We start from the raw sequence: 14,349 nt of genomic DNA on the forward strand, positions 1-14,349 counted from the left end.
GGTTAGGGAGGGAGAAACGCTCAGACAGGATTTCTCTGCAGCTGATTGCAATTGTCCATGTGGCTTCGGCTGCCTGCCCGAAACAATGAGCCTTCAGGGCGTGATGCCCTGCAAAAACAGCAGACAGCTGGCTTCAGAGATTCCCTTCACTGTTCTCTGTGAGCTTTGGAAGCATGCAGAGAAAATACCAAAACTACGAGGCCAAACCCCTAACTGGGGATATGAAAGGGTCCAAAGCAGCAGCAGAGCTGGAGTACAGATTCTGTCAGGAATTTGTCTTTGACATCAACAGGACAGAAATACCATCAAACTAACTTTCTGGCTGGCAAGGAGTTTAGAAATGTGTACTAAAATATACCAGTGGTTTTAAGAGCAGATTTTGGTTTCTTCTTGTTCTCTATCGCATACTGAGCAATGCCAAAATGAGCATTTCTGTTGGGCAGAAGCCCTCTATAATAAGCTTTGATTAAAAGCTCTTCTTTTATGTGGCTCCTTTAATGCCCAGTGTCTAAAAACAGTAATGGTTGTATAAATACCAGGTGACCTCCTCCTTGGTATTTGGTATATTCCTGGTTTAATGAGTGAGAGTGCCTCTGCTAGCAATTGTCAACAAAGAAACTTTCTGGGGGATGTCTGGGTGGCTCAGTTGGATGGGCGTCCAACTGTTGGTTTCTGCTCAGGTCATGATCTCAGGGTCATGAGATCAAGCCCCACATCTGGGCTCTGTGCTCAGTGTGGAGCCTGCTTGAGATTCTCTCTCTACCTCTACCTCTGCACCCTGTCCCCTACACTTGTGCTCTCCCCCCCCTCTCTTTCTCAAATGAATAAATACATAGTGGTGGCCTGGGTGGCTCCGTCAGTTAAGTGTCTGCCTTTGGGTCCCGGGATCAAGCCACATCAGGCTCGCTGCTCACTGGGGAGTCTGCTTCTCTCTCTGCCTCTCCTTCTGGCTTGTGCTTTCCCATGTGCTCTCTCTCTCTTTTTCTCTCTCTCTCTCTCTCATAAATAGATAGAAAAATAAATTAATAAATAAATCTTTTTTTTTTCTTAAAGTAACTTTTTGAAGAACCCCAGCATGCTCATGGTGACTACATTTATCCCTGGCCATCTCTGCAGTTTCTTCTAGTGGTTGTTTTGGTTTAGGAGAGATGTGCTATGATCGTTGGTGTCAATGTAAAATAGTACAGCCACTATTTAAAACTGTATGAAGATTCCTCGAAAAAATAAAAAAAGAATTTCCATTTGACCCACCAATCCCATTTCTTCTTTCCAAAAGAATTGAAAGCAGGATCTCAAAGAGATATCTGCACACCCATGTCCATTGCAGAATTACTCACAATACCCAAGAGTTAAAACAACCCAAAAGTCCATTGATGGATGGATGGATAAACAAAATGTGATATGTACATACAGTGGACTATTATTCAGGCTTAAAAAGAAGGAAATCCTATCACCTGCCACAATACTGTATGATTCCACTTATATGAGGTATCTAAAGAAGTCCAACTCATAGAAACAGAAAGTAGAGTGGTGATTTCCAGGGACTGAGGGCAGGGGGAAATGGGGAGATGTTAAGTGGGTATAGAGTTTCAGTTGCAAGATGAAAACTTCTGGAGATCTGTTGCATGACAACATGAAAATACTTAACATAACTCAGCTGAACACATAAAAACGAAAAATAAATAAAAAATGAAGCTGTACTGTAAAGATCATGTTTTTGTGTGGGTCTTAGTGATAGTTTTGTTTTAAAGACTCCTCCAGTGTGCTCTCACTGTTTCAGTAAGAATATCAGAAGATGGGCTCTCTCCAAAGTGCTAATCCTGTTGATGGGGTGACCCCTTAAGACATTGTACTCTGTCCTGCTCTGTCCCTGGGTCGGGTGTGGCCTGGCAGACAGCTCCCCCACGTGCCTTATGAAGACCTGGCTTTCAGAAGATTCAGCCAGAAGATATGCATAGAAATTGCCCTACATCCGGCCAAACTGTTTTGATTTCCAACAGTGGTATACGACACCACGAACACCATTTCCCTCTCCTCTGTCTGGGTGCAATAAAGCCCCTCTGCACACTGGTCCCTCCTCCTTCTCACTGTGTTTTGTTCTGGAGGAGGGAATGGTAGTTTCTTATGTTTCTGCTTTTCAATTATTTGTCCAAAAGAGGCCTTAGTCCACATCTTGGGAAGAATGTGGTGAATCATGTCAAATGCAAGTCAAGTCTTCGTGTTTTTTCTCACCACGATGTTGGTTCTTTCAAATGATCTGAAGTATTGCTCCTTCACTGCAATGGATCCTGAACCCCAACCAAGGAATCCAGAAATCTCTTCCCTCTCTCCATGTCTTCCATATCCTCCCTTTCTCCTTTCTAAATTTTTCTCTTTTCTTTCTCTCTTCCCACATAATTGTTTCTTCTATTTTTCTTTCTTCTTTGGTTTATCTCCTTTCAGTCTCTCTTTTTCCCTTTTTGTCCTGATTCTCCTTTTCCCTCCTTCCTCTGTCCTTCCATTGTTTCCATGGTCCTCTCTCTGGCCCACCCCTCTCTCATTCTCTTCTTCTCTCTCCCATGCCCCTTCCATTCTTGACTTCTCTCCTCTCTGCTTACATTCAGTAAACTTAGTATAACCTTGGGGAGGCTTGAAAGGACCATTGAACTAGCACCCATCATACCCACTGGAGGCAGATAGGCTGCCCAGCTTTTGTGCTTCCTTCTCTGTGGCAAGAGGTACCACAAAATTGTCCTTTACTTTGGAGGAAATATCCTGGCAAGCCACAAGCCACTGGGTATCTAAAACCTTAACTAAAGTGGCATGTTCTCTGGATTTTCCTTGTGTTTTTCTCTTGCCCTCTGGATACCCCTATGTCTGACTAGGGTTTCTAATGCACTTGTTACTTCTTGCTTTTCCGGTCCAATTAACATGATGTCATCATCATGTGTGTGATGTTCTGAGGAATGTTCAGATGCCTTTGGACTATAATAAGACAGAGGGCTGGAAAGTTAATAGAGCCTGGGGGTAAGATCATAAACACATTTTATTGTCTTGTCAGTTCCATGTGAATGTGAACTGTGCCTGGTAGTCTCTTATGATAGGATGGAAAAACATTCGCTTTTCAGATCTCAAAGCCCACACACCAAGACCCTGAGGCTGTGTTAAGTTACTCTAGAAGAGATACTCTATTTGGCACAGCAGCCATAACTATGGCTACTACTTGGTTAAGTTTGCAGGCCACTGTCACTCTTTAGGATCTGTCTGGCTTTGCAGAAAGTAAGTGGGGACAGGATGGCAACAAGTCCCCCTACATCATTTAGATGTCTAAGGGCGGTACTGATTTCTGCCATTCATCCAGAGAATTGTAATTTACCATGCTTCTGGGGGCTAGAAGGCAGGTCAGGAATGTGTGTGTCTTGTAAGATAGAGGCCTTTTTGTAGCCTGTAAGCTGGGGTGGGGAGTGCAGCACACTAGCTTTTCACAGAGAGAAGTGGGGTCCTTCTGCAGGCCTAGAGGGGTTAGAGGAATCTGAGGAGTCAAGATTTTTGAGTGCATCAACCCACATTCAACCAACCCAAGTCTTAGGGTTCCTTCCTAACCAGGGTCCCAGCATCTCCATGCCAGACCTGCTGAGGATGAGGATTCAACCTTCCCTGGAGCTCTGCTACTCTTATAATGAAGTCTTGGGTCTGACATTTTTGCACTGGAAGGAACAAAACACAAAGTCTTAGGCCACTTACTGTGACTTCATTCGGTTATAGCATCTCTCTCCCTAGTAGCGTGATTCTGAAGTACAAGCAAACGCTGAATTTTAGATTGATGCAAGTGGATACTCAAAGTAGGGATGAGGATAAAGAAAGAGGGGGCAATAGAGGGGATGGTGGACAGAAAGTATGTAGGAAAAACTTCGCAAACTTGGCAACTTTTTGTTCTGTTGCAGTGTTAGACTCCATCTGCGCTGTGTGCTAATGAGCTGGGCTGTCACAAAGCTCCAGCCTTGATGGGCGAGGAAACACCAATCTGCAACCCTGTCAGGGGCCCTATGGGAGATGAAGTTTTGTTTACTGAGCAGTCTGGTGGCAAGGAGGCCTAGACCCTCTGTACCGGCATTCTTGGCCTGAAGACCTGAGGGAGTTGCAAGTATAGTACAGTGTCCCTGACTCTATGCCATCAGAACAAGTAATTAAAAAAAAAAAAAAAGAAAAAAAAGAACAAGTCATTTAGCTTGAGTAAAATTGTTTTCATTTTCATAAATGAGTAATTACCCTACAACTCTGAAGAGAGCAAAGCTGAGCACTTTTATGGGTAAATGAATACCTTCAAATACTTTATTGAAACTGCACATCAGAAGGAAAACAACCAAGGGGGTAAGTTTCTCACTGGATTACGGAGAGGGCTGGGAGACCACCATGAGTTTTACCACCAAGTGAGCAAGTGGCCTTACTGTCTGATCCCTGATAAGGGTAAAAACAGGTAGCAGAAAAGGTATGTTTATGCCATGGTTGGTTGTTGTTGTTCCAAACAAGAAGAACATAATATACCTACTTAGCCATTTATGATGACTGTGCTACCGGCTCAACTATTTCTCAGCCTTTCCCTGGGCCACCACCACAGTCTCCTAACTGGTGTCATTAGTCTTATCCCCTTTGAATCTTTTCTTCCAAGAGTGCCAGATAAACATTGCTGTACCACAAACTTGTTGACATCACTCCCATCCTTAAATCTCGATTGTCTACAGGCTAAAAGTTCCTTGACCTGTCTTACCAGGAAGTTCGTGTTTTGATCTCTACTCACAGCACAAATTTTATTGAGCACATACGACATGCTAGTAGCATACTAACTGCTTTATGGGTATCATTTCATTTTAATCTTCATTGGAGCCCTGAGAAGTGAATATGATTATCACTGCTGTTTTACACACGGAGAAACTGACCAGAGAATCCTTAATCTCCTTGCTCAATGTCACAAGTCTAGGAAATGGCCAAGTTGAAATTTGAACCCAGATCTCCCTGGTACCAAAGTCTGTAGTCATGACCCTCACACCTATACTGCCTGGCTCTCCAGTTTCATTTCCTGCTGTGTCTGTTCTCCCTTTCACCAACACCTGGTGTCAGCCCAGACCCTGTGCTTTATTTCTTTGTTCACAGCATCGCTTAAGTAGTCTTAAGTTTAAAGTTGTCTTTTATAAGTTTTAAGTTGTCTTCACCCTTGATGGAAATTCTTGAAATCAGAAATCATTGTTCACCTTTAAACCTATACTAGTTATCTATTGTCACATAATGACATTACCACAAATACAGCAGATTAAAGGCACACACACCTTATTTCCCCTTTTTTGTGGGCCAGGAGTCTGGCCACAGCTTAGCTGGGTCCTCTGCTTAAGGTCTCACAAGACTGTAATCAAGTTGTTAGCTGGGACTCCTGTTTCACCTGAGATTTTACTGGGAAAGGATTTACTTCTCAGCTGACAGGACCCCATTCTTTGTAGGCTGCCAGATTGAGGGCTTCAGTTTGTTGCTGGTTGTCAGCCAGAGGTGACCTGCAGCTCCTTCCCCATATGGCAGCTAATGACACGACAGCTTTCTTCTTCAAACCCAGTGAGAGAGAGCATCTCTCTTAGCAAGATGGACATTAAAATCTCATGTCATGTAATCACATATACATCATTACACACATTGTGCCACCTTTGCTGTATTCTATGAGTTAGAAGCAGTTACAGGTCCTGTCAACATTCAAGAAGAGTGGGTCACACAATGGCGTGAACACCAGGAGATGGGGATGATGGGGACCATAGTATCTCACCAGCCAGATTTAGAGTTACCATGTTGCACAAATTCCCAGACTTGTACCTTAGGACAATCCTTTACTAAGTGCTCAGCTGAATATTTGCTGGCTGAAAGCACAGCTAAATCAGAGCCAGACCAGTTTAGGAACAAAATTAATTGAGGTGTAGCATTATAGAAAGGGTTTTAACATGGGAATCCAGAGTGTCATGTGTCTGGATCTCATATCTGTAAAACAAGTGGCATAAACCAGCTGATCTTTAAGGTCCCTTTCATCTTCATAAGTCTGAAATTCTAGATCATCTATTTCTTTCCCACCTTTATCACCCCAAATTTCATGACATAGTGGTAGCTAATGCTTACATAGCATTTACTTGTGCCAGATATTGCTCTAAATGATTTATGTGTTTTAGACTCACAGCAACATTATGGGGTAGGTCCTTTTATTTTCTCCATTATATGGAGGAGGCAGCTGAGATTCATCAGTCCCACTCCAGAGCGCAGGTAGAAACCCCTATGCAGTTGTTAACCTTAAAAACAAAATACTCAGGGGACGCTTGGGTGGCTCAGCGGTTGAGCGTCTGCCTTTGGCTCAGGGTGTGATCCTGGAGTCCCAGGATAGAGTCCTGCGTGGGGCTCTCTGCATGGAGCCTGCTTCTCATCCCTCTTCCTATGTCTCTGCCTCTCTCTGTGTATCTCTCATGAATAAAAAAATTCTTTTTAAAAAAAATAAAGCACTCAGTTATTTTACCAGGAAAAATGGGTTAATTTGGGAATAGCAGAGAATTGCAATTTGGGACAAGGAAGGTATTGCGAAAGCACAGGTAAGACAGAACAAAGCAGAAGAAAGGGAGGAAAAAAATGAACAAAAAGACCATTGGAGTAAACTGGAAGTTGGAAGTATAGCGGCTTCTCATTGGCTGGGCTATGACTGTCCCTCATTGGCTGGGCTGTTGCCAGGGGGGCAGGAAAATTTTTCCTCTTCTAGCTGGGGTAGTAAAGCCGCAGCTAAAGTAGCAAGACTTCTCTTGCTGTTGGGTCTGCAATGGGTGACAAGTGGTGGGGCGCGAGAGCTCCCCCTTCTGGTCTCCGGACTCTATTTAAAATGAAATTTCCTTTTATTAATTTTCATGCAGTACTGCCTTTCTAAAAGAGAGGCAGGTGAGGGAGTGAAGGACAGGAAGCATTTTCAAGGCATGGCCGGTGGTATTTAGAATTTCCTGTTCATTCAAGGTTCAAATTTGAGATCTAAGCAATAAAAGAGGGAAAGGGAAAGCCGACCATTATTGTAGCTCTTTCCCCAAGCTGGCATCCCCCCAGAGCATGAAAGGCGAATTGGTAGAACCAAAGCTCAGCACAGCCATTAAAGAGCAGTGGGAGAGAGAATACTGAAAAGCTGTAACAGGGAATTAGAAGACTCAGTGTGGACTCCCTCCTCCTCTGTCCCCCAGGCAGTGACAGGCAGGCACCATCTCCCTTAGGTCCATTCTTTATCCGCCTTGGCTGGACAATGCCCCTTCCATGTTTGGAATTTCCAAGCAGAAAGACAAGTAGGTAGGGGTCACGCCGGTGTGGATTGTGGGAGGGAATTGGGTGAGAAAGGCAGTGGAGCAGAACATACCCAAGAGTGACAGTTTCTTATTCATTAAATTATCAAGTCCCTGACAGAACAGACTGAGCCAAAGCAAATCCTTATTAGGCCTGAACTGGACTGACTCAGTCTTGACACTTTGCTCTATAAGTCATTCCTTTATTTCTCTACCAGGTATAATCCTATATTAAAGAGCAAGGTGTACTCTGACTTTTTATTGCTTTCCTGTGAAGTAGTGGTTTCTGGTGTGGGGAAAGATAGGGGGCTAAATCATGCATTGTGATCTCTCAACCCCTTTCCATCTAAATTAAATAGAAACTCAGAATCATGACAAACTGCCTACTTTGTTCCCCCCTTAGAGACTACATTTTATCTTTTATGGAACAGAATCAACAATTTAATGGAGAGAAATAAAAATTTATGTCCTTAATGATCACCTTGGAGAGAATGAAAACTCTGTCAACCTCCTTGACCTAGCCTGCAGACACAAAAGGGGATGTGTAGGCTGGCAATGCTTTCAGGCAACACCCTGGGGTGTGAGGGGGATAGGAGGTGGGCTCTGGGGCCTCATTTCCATTGAGTTAGCAATGGCATCTGGGCACATTTTTTCCTGGGAGGCAAGGTAACTTGTGGCCATGTTTCCACATAACGCTGTCTACTTTTTATTTTCACATCAAAATATCTTGCAGAGGTTTAAAATAGAGTGTGATGGGACTCCTATTCAGATGAATCATTAGAAGATTTTAATGATTGACAATTCAGAAATTCCGACCTAGCAGAATGGTCAAGTAACATCATGGTTAGGAATGTGGACTTCCATGCTAGACTGTTGGGGTTCAAGTCTGCATGCTCCCATTCACTGGCTGTGTGACCTTGGGCAGGTCACTCAACCTTTCTGTGCCTCAGTTTTCTCATCTGTACTATGAAGGTAATAATAGTGCCTACAGCTATGGGCTTGTGATGAGGATTAAGTGAGTTAACATTTATAAAGTATTTGGAATAGTACCTGGCCGAGTAAGCATAAAGTATGTGAGTATAAAATAAACAAACTAATATTTATTTATTCACTGCCTGCTAGGTCTTATGATGTAGATTTTCTCTTTTGTGTCACTGGGCTACAAGGAAATGTAAGTATTGTTATTCTTCATTTATTGATAATGAAAATTGAGCCTCTGATAGGTTATATGACTTCACATAGTTTGTATGTTTCAGACCAAGATTCAAAATCAAATTTACCTCATTCAAAAGTGAAGGCTTTCACTTTCTAGTTCCATAGGATTTTGCTGCCCTCTTTCTTTCTTTTTTTTTTTTAAGATTTTATTTATTTATTCATGAGACACACAGAGAGAGAGGCAGAGACACAGGCAGAGGGAGAAGCAGGCTCCATGCAGGGAGCCTGATGTGGGACTCTACCCTGGGACCCAGGATCATGCCCCGGGCTGAAGGCAGGAGCCAAACCGCTGAGCCACCCAGGGATCCCTGCCCTCTTTCTTGAAGGATGTGGACCTTGAACAAAGTTCTGATACAGTTTTTCCAGCTTCCCTGGAGCAGTGGCTGTTGAGGCCTCTGGCTGCCACCTAACTCACTATAGGTATTCTCTGGTTTTACTTCTCATTTTAGGAACATGTTTCTGGAAGGCACACTTAAATGAATTGACTGTATCCTCTCTTATCCCCTGAAAGAATTTAGACAGTTGAGCCTGGCCTGACTCCTCAGAGAAACCGTATTGTCTTCCTTGAGCAGGTTACATTTTTTTCCCTAAGATTTTATTTATTTATTCATGAGAGACACAGAGAGAAGCAGAGGCATAGGCAGAGGGAAAAGCAGGCTCCCTGTGGGGAGCCTGATGTGGAACTCGATCCCAGGACTCTGGAATCACTCCCTGAGTCGAAGGCAGACGCCCAACCATTGAGCCATCCAGGCATCCCTAATTATAAGCTCATGATAGCTTTTACAAAATTTGCTACCCAGCATGGTATTCAGCAACCTGTATAATCCCAGCTGCTATTCCTCACTCCCAGTTTTCACTGTAGACTTCTGAATCCGTACTTCCCTTCAATATCAGCAACTAGGACCTCCATTCTGGGCCCTGTACTTTAGAGAACCCTTTCTGACCACCCTCAGGCTCCACCTCTCTTAATGTAATGAGGATTCTGTGAGGCCACTCTTGTTTATAAATTTTTTTTAATTTATCTTTAGAGAGAGAGAGAGTACATGCAGGGGAAGGGGCCGAGGGACAGGGAGAGAGTCCTCAAGCAGACTCCCTGCTGAGTGTGTAGCCCAATAAGGGGCTTGATTCCAGGACCCCAAGATCATGACCTGAGCCAAAATCAGGTGCCCTTAACCAACTGAGGTACCCAGGTGCCCCTGGGGCCACTCTTTGAGTAGCAAGAATATAGAAAACATAGCAAGGGTTTTAGAGTTGGACAAACCTAAATTGTAAGACCATTTCCACTGATTTAATAGCTGTAATCATTGGGCAAGTTCGCCTAACCTTTCTAGACCTATGTTTCTTCATTTGAGGAATCAAGACAATGAGATAGACCTTAAAGTGTGATGAAAATTAAATAAGGTAATGAATGTAAAATATTCAGAATGGTACCTGGCACCGAGACACTTCAGAAAACTTGAGGTCCTTTTTGCATAATAATCTTCTAGAATGCAGTTTGACAAACATCACCACAATTTCTCCCTTGATTTCCTTAAAATCCCCCAGATGGCTATTGCCTGGTCCCATTCCCCTTGACAGATCTACACTGACATAGTTTGTACATTAAGATCAGAATATCTTGTGTACTCAGCATCATCTAATCTGGTACATCTATGTGATCTGATTCAAAATCCAGTATGGGAAAAATGAGAAGGAAAACAGCAAAGGGTGTAGGGGGTGGGAGGGGGGGATACATTTCTTGACTGTGGTAGAATGTGCTTCCAAAGCTGGCTGCAACATTATTTCCATCCCACATGCTCATTTGCAATGTGGTCTTGCCATTCCTCCCATTGACAGACACATTTGGACTGGCCCTCTGACCTGGTTTGACCAATAGAATGTGGCAAGGATGACAGTTGAGCCTTGAGAGCTCTTCAGCTCCTGCCTTCCTGTATGGAACACTTCTTCTTGGAACCTGGCCATCATATGGTGAGAAAGTTCAAGAAGGCTCCTAGGGAGGCTCACACTGGGAGGAAAATCAAGGCCCCCAACCAATAGCTTCAGCTGAGCTCTTAGCCAGGAGCCAGCATCGATCACCAGCCCTATGAATAAAGCCATTTGGAGCCTTCCAGCCATCCCAGAGACTCAGCCAACACTTCATGAAGTAGGAGAACCATCCAATCAATCCACATAAGAAATAATAAATTGATGCTGTTTTACGTCATGAAGTTTTCAAGTTGTTTGTTATACAGCAATAGGTAACTGACACTGAACACTTAGTAAGCATGTGTCCATGTACACTGTTGACCTGAAAGCATCTTTCAATGATTAAAAACACAGGGAAGAAGGAAACACATCATATTACCTTGTGACAGATTTGAGAGGAGAGCCTCTTAGAAAAATTGATGGCACCTCTGTATTAGTAGCACATATACTTATTCTTCATGTCTGTAGAAGTGACCTTTTTACTACTTTAATGTTTTCAACAGTGTGCATAGTGGTCAGTGTGAAGATACAGCTAGTTCCTAATTGTGTTTTGAATTGTCAGCCATCAATGAAAAAGCTAGCCACTGGTAAGGGGTGGGAATAATTGAGTTCCCTATGTGACATTCATCTAAAGGGACAGAGATCTGCTGGAGGACACTGTCCAGACAGTGTCTTTTTTGTGCAATGGTTTTGGATGCTGTAATAGATTTTCCTTACCTTTGCATCCAAAAGTTATTTCCTGTTCTGTTTCCGTATTGCCTTCCACTGGTGCCAGGCACTGCCTTTGGATGCCAGACAGGTTCTTCTCCTTCTCTGAGGGCTCAACTACTTTTGTGGTGTGAAAACCCTGAAACTTTAATATACTATAGTAAGCCTAGATATTTCTTTCTTGTTCCACCATTATGGGAGGTTGCAGCCCACGGTTTCATGGCCTTGAATGTACGACTGTCCAAACGCAATCCAGCCTCTTGCACAATTAAGGTAAGACGTGCCACTGTCTGTCCAAGCAGAAATCATCATTTGGCCCTGAACCCTGTGATGACCTAGGTGAGGGGCTTCTCCTTAGCTATAGCACTTCTAGCCTAAATCTCTAATTCTGCATCCAGCAACTAAGATGCTCAAAAGGATGTGGAAACAATATTTTGTAGACCTGCCCTAAACAAAAACCTTCTCTTGGAAAACACAATCTTAATCACCATGTATTGTTCACGTCATTATATTTGGATGGGGTAGGTATCTGATCAGAGGTAGCCAGAACTTTCAATCACTATTAACAAATTCTGAATGAGAGTAAATTTGTTTTCAAGGCAAAGGAGCAAATACTCATTGATACAATGTTGCAAATAAATAATTAGAACATTGTGCCGAAAAGTAAAGGATTCACAATGAAAAGGCGCTTAAGTACTAACGCTACTCAGTAGAAGCCCTGGGCCCCACTGTTTGTTCACTTGGCTTGTCTTTCTGACTTACTTCTACTTCTCTGAAGGATATTTTTCCCAAACGACAGTGTTCAACAAGTAGAACAAGTAGAATCTGTGATGTAGGCCGTTGCATCCCAATTTCATTTAAATGAGAATCCATTATTTCTTCCCTACACTTATTCAAGAACTCATTGTTCATAATTTTTTCATCACTCTGTGATTAGAACAATTTGTATGTGTCCCTTGTACATTGGCCAGATAATGAAATAATCATTTGTGCATCTATGCAGTATTTTATACCTATTGCTCACAGTCTAATTCACTCTCTAAGGCCATTTTATCACTCTCTAACAAGGACGGGAGTCTTTGAGGCATCTGGTCAATGGGGAGAGTTAATTTATTCATTCAAAAAATATTTATTGGGTATCTATTATGTGCAAGGCACTCTTCTTGGCCCTGGAAAACCAAACAAGAATTCTTGTCTTCACAGAACCTACATGCTAAAGAAGAGAGACAGGCAATAACCAAATACAGAAGTAAAATACATGATGTGTAGGAGAGTAGAAAGTTTTATATAAAGATAAATGAAGAAGAGGGCAAGGAGTGTTTGGCAGGAGATGTGTATAATTTTCAACAGAGTCTTTGAGTAATGCCTACTAATAAGATAGCATTTGAATGAAGACTTGAAGGATGTGAAGGAGCCAGTAAGCTTTGTGGATACCTAGAAAGGAGCTTTCCAGGCAGGGAGAATAGCACATGCAAAGGCCCTGGGGCAGAAGTATATTTGGATGTGATGAGTAACAGTAAAGTCCTCTGTCTGTAATGGAATGAGAAAGGAGAAGAATAGGAGGCAAACCACAAAGATAATGGGCAAGGGCACATACAGGCCTATTTACGGGCTTTGTTTTCTTTTTTTTCTTAATTTAAATTTTACTTAGTGAGCATCCAGTGCACTATTGATTTCTGGAGTAGAATTCACTGATTCATCACTTACATATTACTCACAGTGCTCATCACAAGTGCCCTCTTTAATACTGAGCCCACATCAAGCCCGCCCCCACCCACCTAAGGCTTTGTTTTTTAGATGAGTGAGATGGGAAGCCTAAGAGGGATATAATAAGACGTTTTTAGCTGTTTGCCATGAGAACTGACTACAGGGCAGTAAAATCCATAGCAGGGAGGCTAATAAAGAAGTGATTAGAGGAAGGAACAAGTTGATGGTGTTTTGGACCATGGTGGTAGCAGTTGGTAAGACGGGAAGTGATGGCATCCTCTATGTATTTTACAGGTAGGAACCGCAGGATTTTCCAACGGATTGGATGGAGGGCATGAGAGAAAGAGCAGGCAAGGATGACTGCAAGGTTTTGGTCTGAACAACTGTTTAAGTATTGGGTTGACTAAGACAGGCAGACTGGTGAAGGAGCTACTTTGGTGAAAAGAGGAGGAGGTCCTTTTTGGAAATAAGAAATATGCAGCGCTTATTAGGCTTTCAGGAAGAGATGTCTAGTAGGCAGTTGAGTACTGGCACCTATTAGACTTTCAGGAAGAGACACCTAGTAGGCAGTTGGGTACCTATGGCCCAGAGAGATCTGGCCCAGGGAGATCTATTATGGAGTCATCCTTGCATAGATGGCATTTCTGCTCTTTAGAACAGATGACATCACTACAGGGGTAAAGGTGATTAGAAAGACTCACAGAGCCCTGTGCACTCCAAGTGAGAAAATCAGGAACTGGCAAGGAGTCCTTTAAAAGTATGGCTAGTTGCCGCTTTTCAGATGTTGCCCCCTGTGAATGGACAGAAGTGTTTATGACCAGAATCTCTTGGTACATCTAACTGATGTCCTAGCAAAGACCCTCTAAAAGAAGGGCAATGCAAGAAAGGGAACGAATGATTCTTTGTATTGAAAAGGCTTTGTTTATAGGATGCCTGAACTCAAAGGAAGCCTAAACATGATCTAGTTCAACTGCTTCCATGTGCAGATGGGAAAACTGAGGTCAAAGTCACAGGGCTGACAGATGCACAGAAGGAACTCAAGCTAGAGGCTTGTGGCACCCTGGCACACATGCTTCAGTACAGAGCTGATACCCCCAGAGCACCATGGACGAGAATGTTCAGAGGGAGGCAAACTTTGAGGAGGCAACATATAAAAATTTCCTCTTAGTGTCAAGAGGTGAGGTAAATAAAAGAATGATGGCATCAGAGAGGAAGATTGCCAGTTGGTGTTTCTATTTCCTCTTTAGAAAACTGTTTCTTGTCAATTAATGAAAGACAAAAGTTTTGCTCTCCAGATATCACATATTAGTATGTAAAGGCAGCCTTAGTTCTTACTTTAAAAAGGTCAGGGCCTGAATTTCAATGCTCTAGTGAGCTACTATTTCCCTCGGAAACTTTGTAATCACTAATTCATTGAAGTCTTATGATGTTAAGTGGTTTC

This window comes from Canis lupus, chromosome X (genome assembly GCF_048164855.1).
Source record: "Canis lupus baileyi chromosome X, mCanLup2.hap1, whole genome shotgun sequence".
NCBI classification, from domain to species: Eukaryota; Metazoa; Chordata; class Mammalia; order Carnivora; family Canidae; genus Canis; species Canis lupus.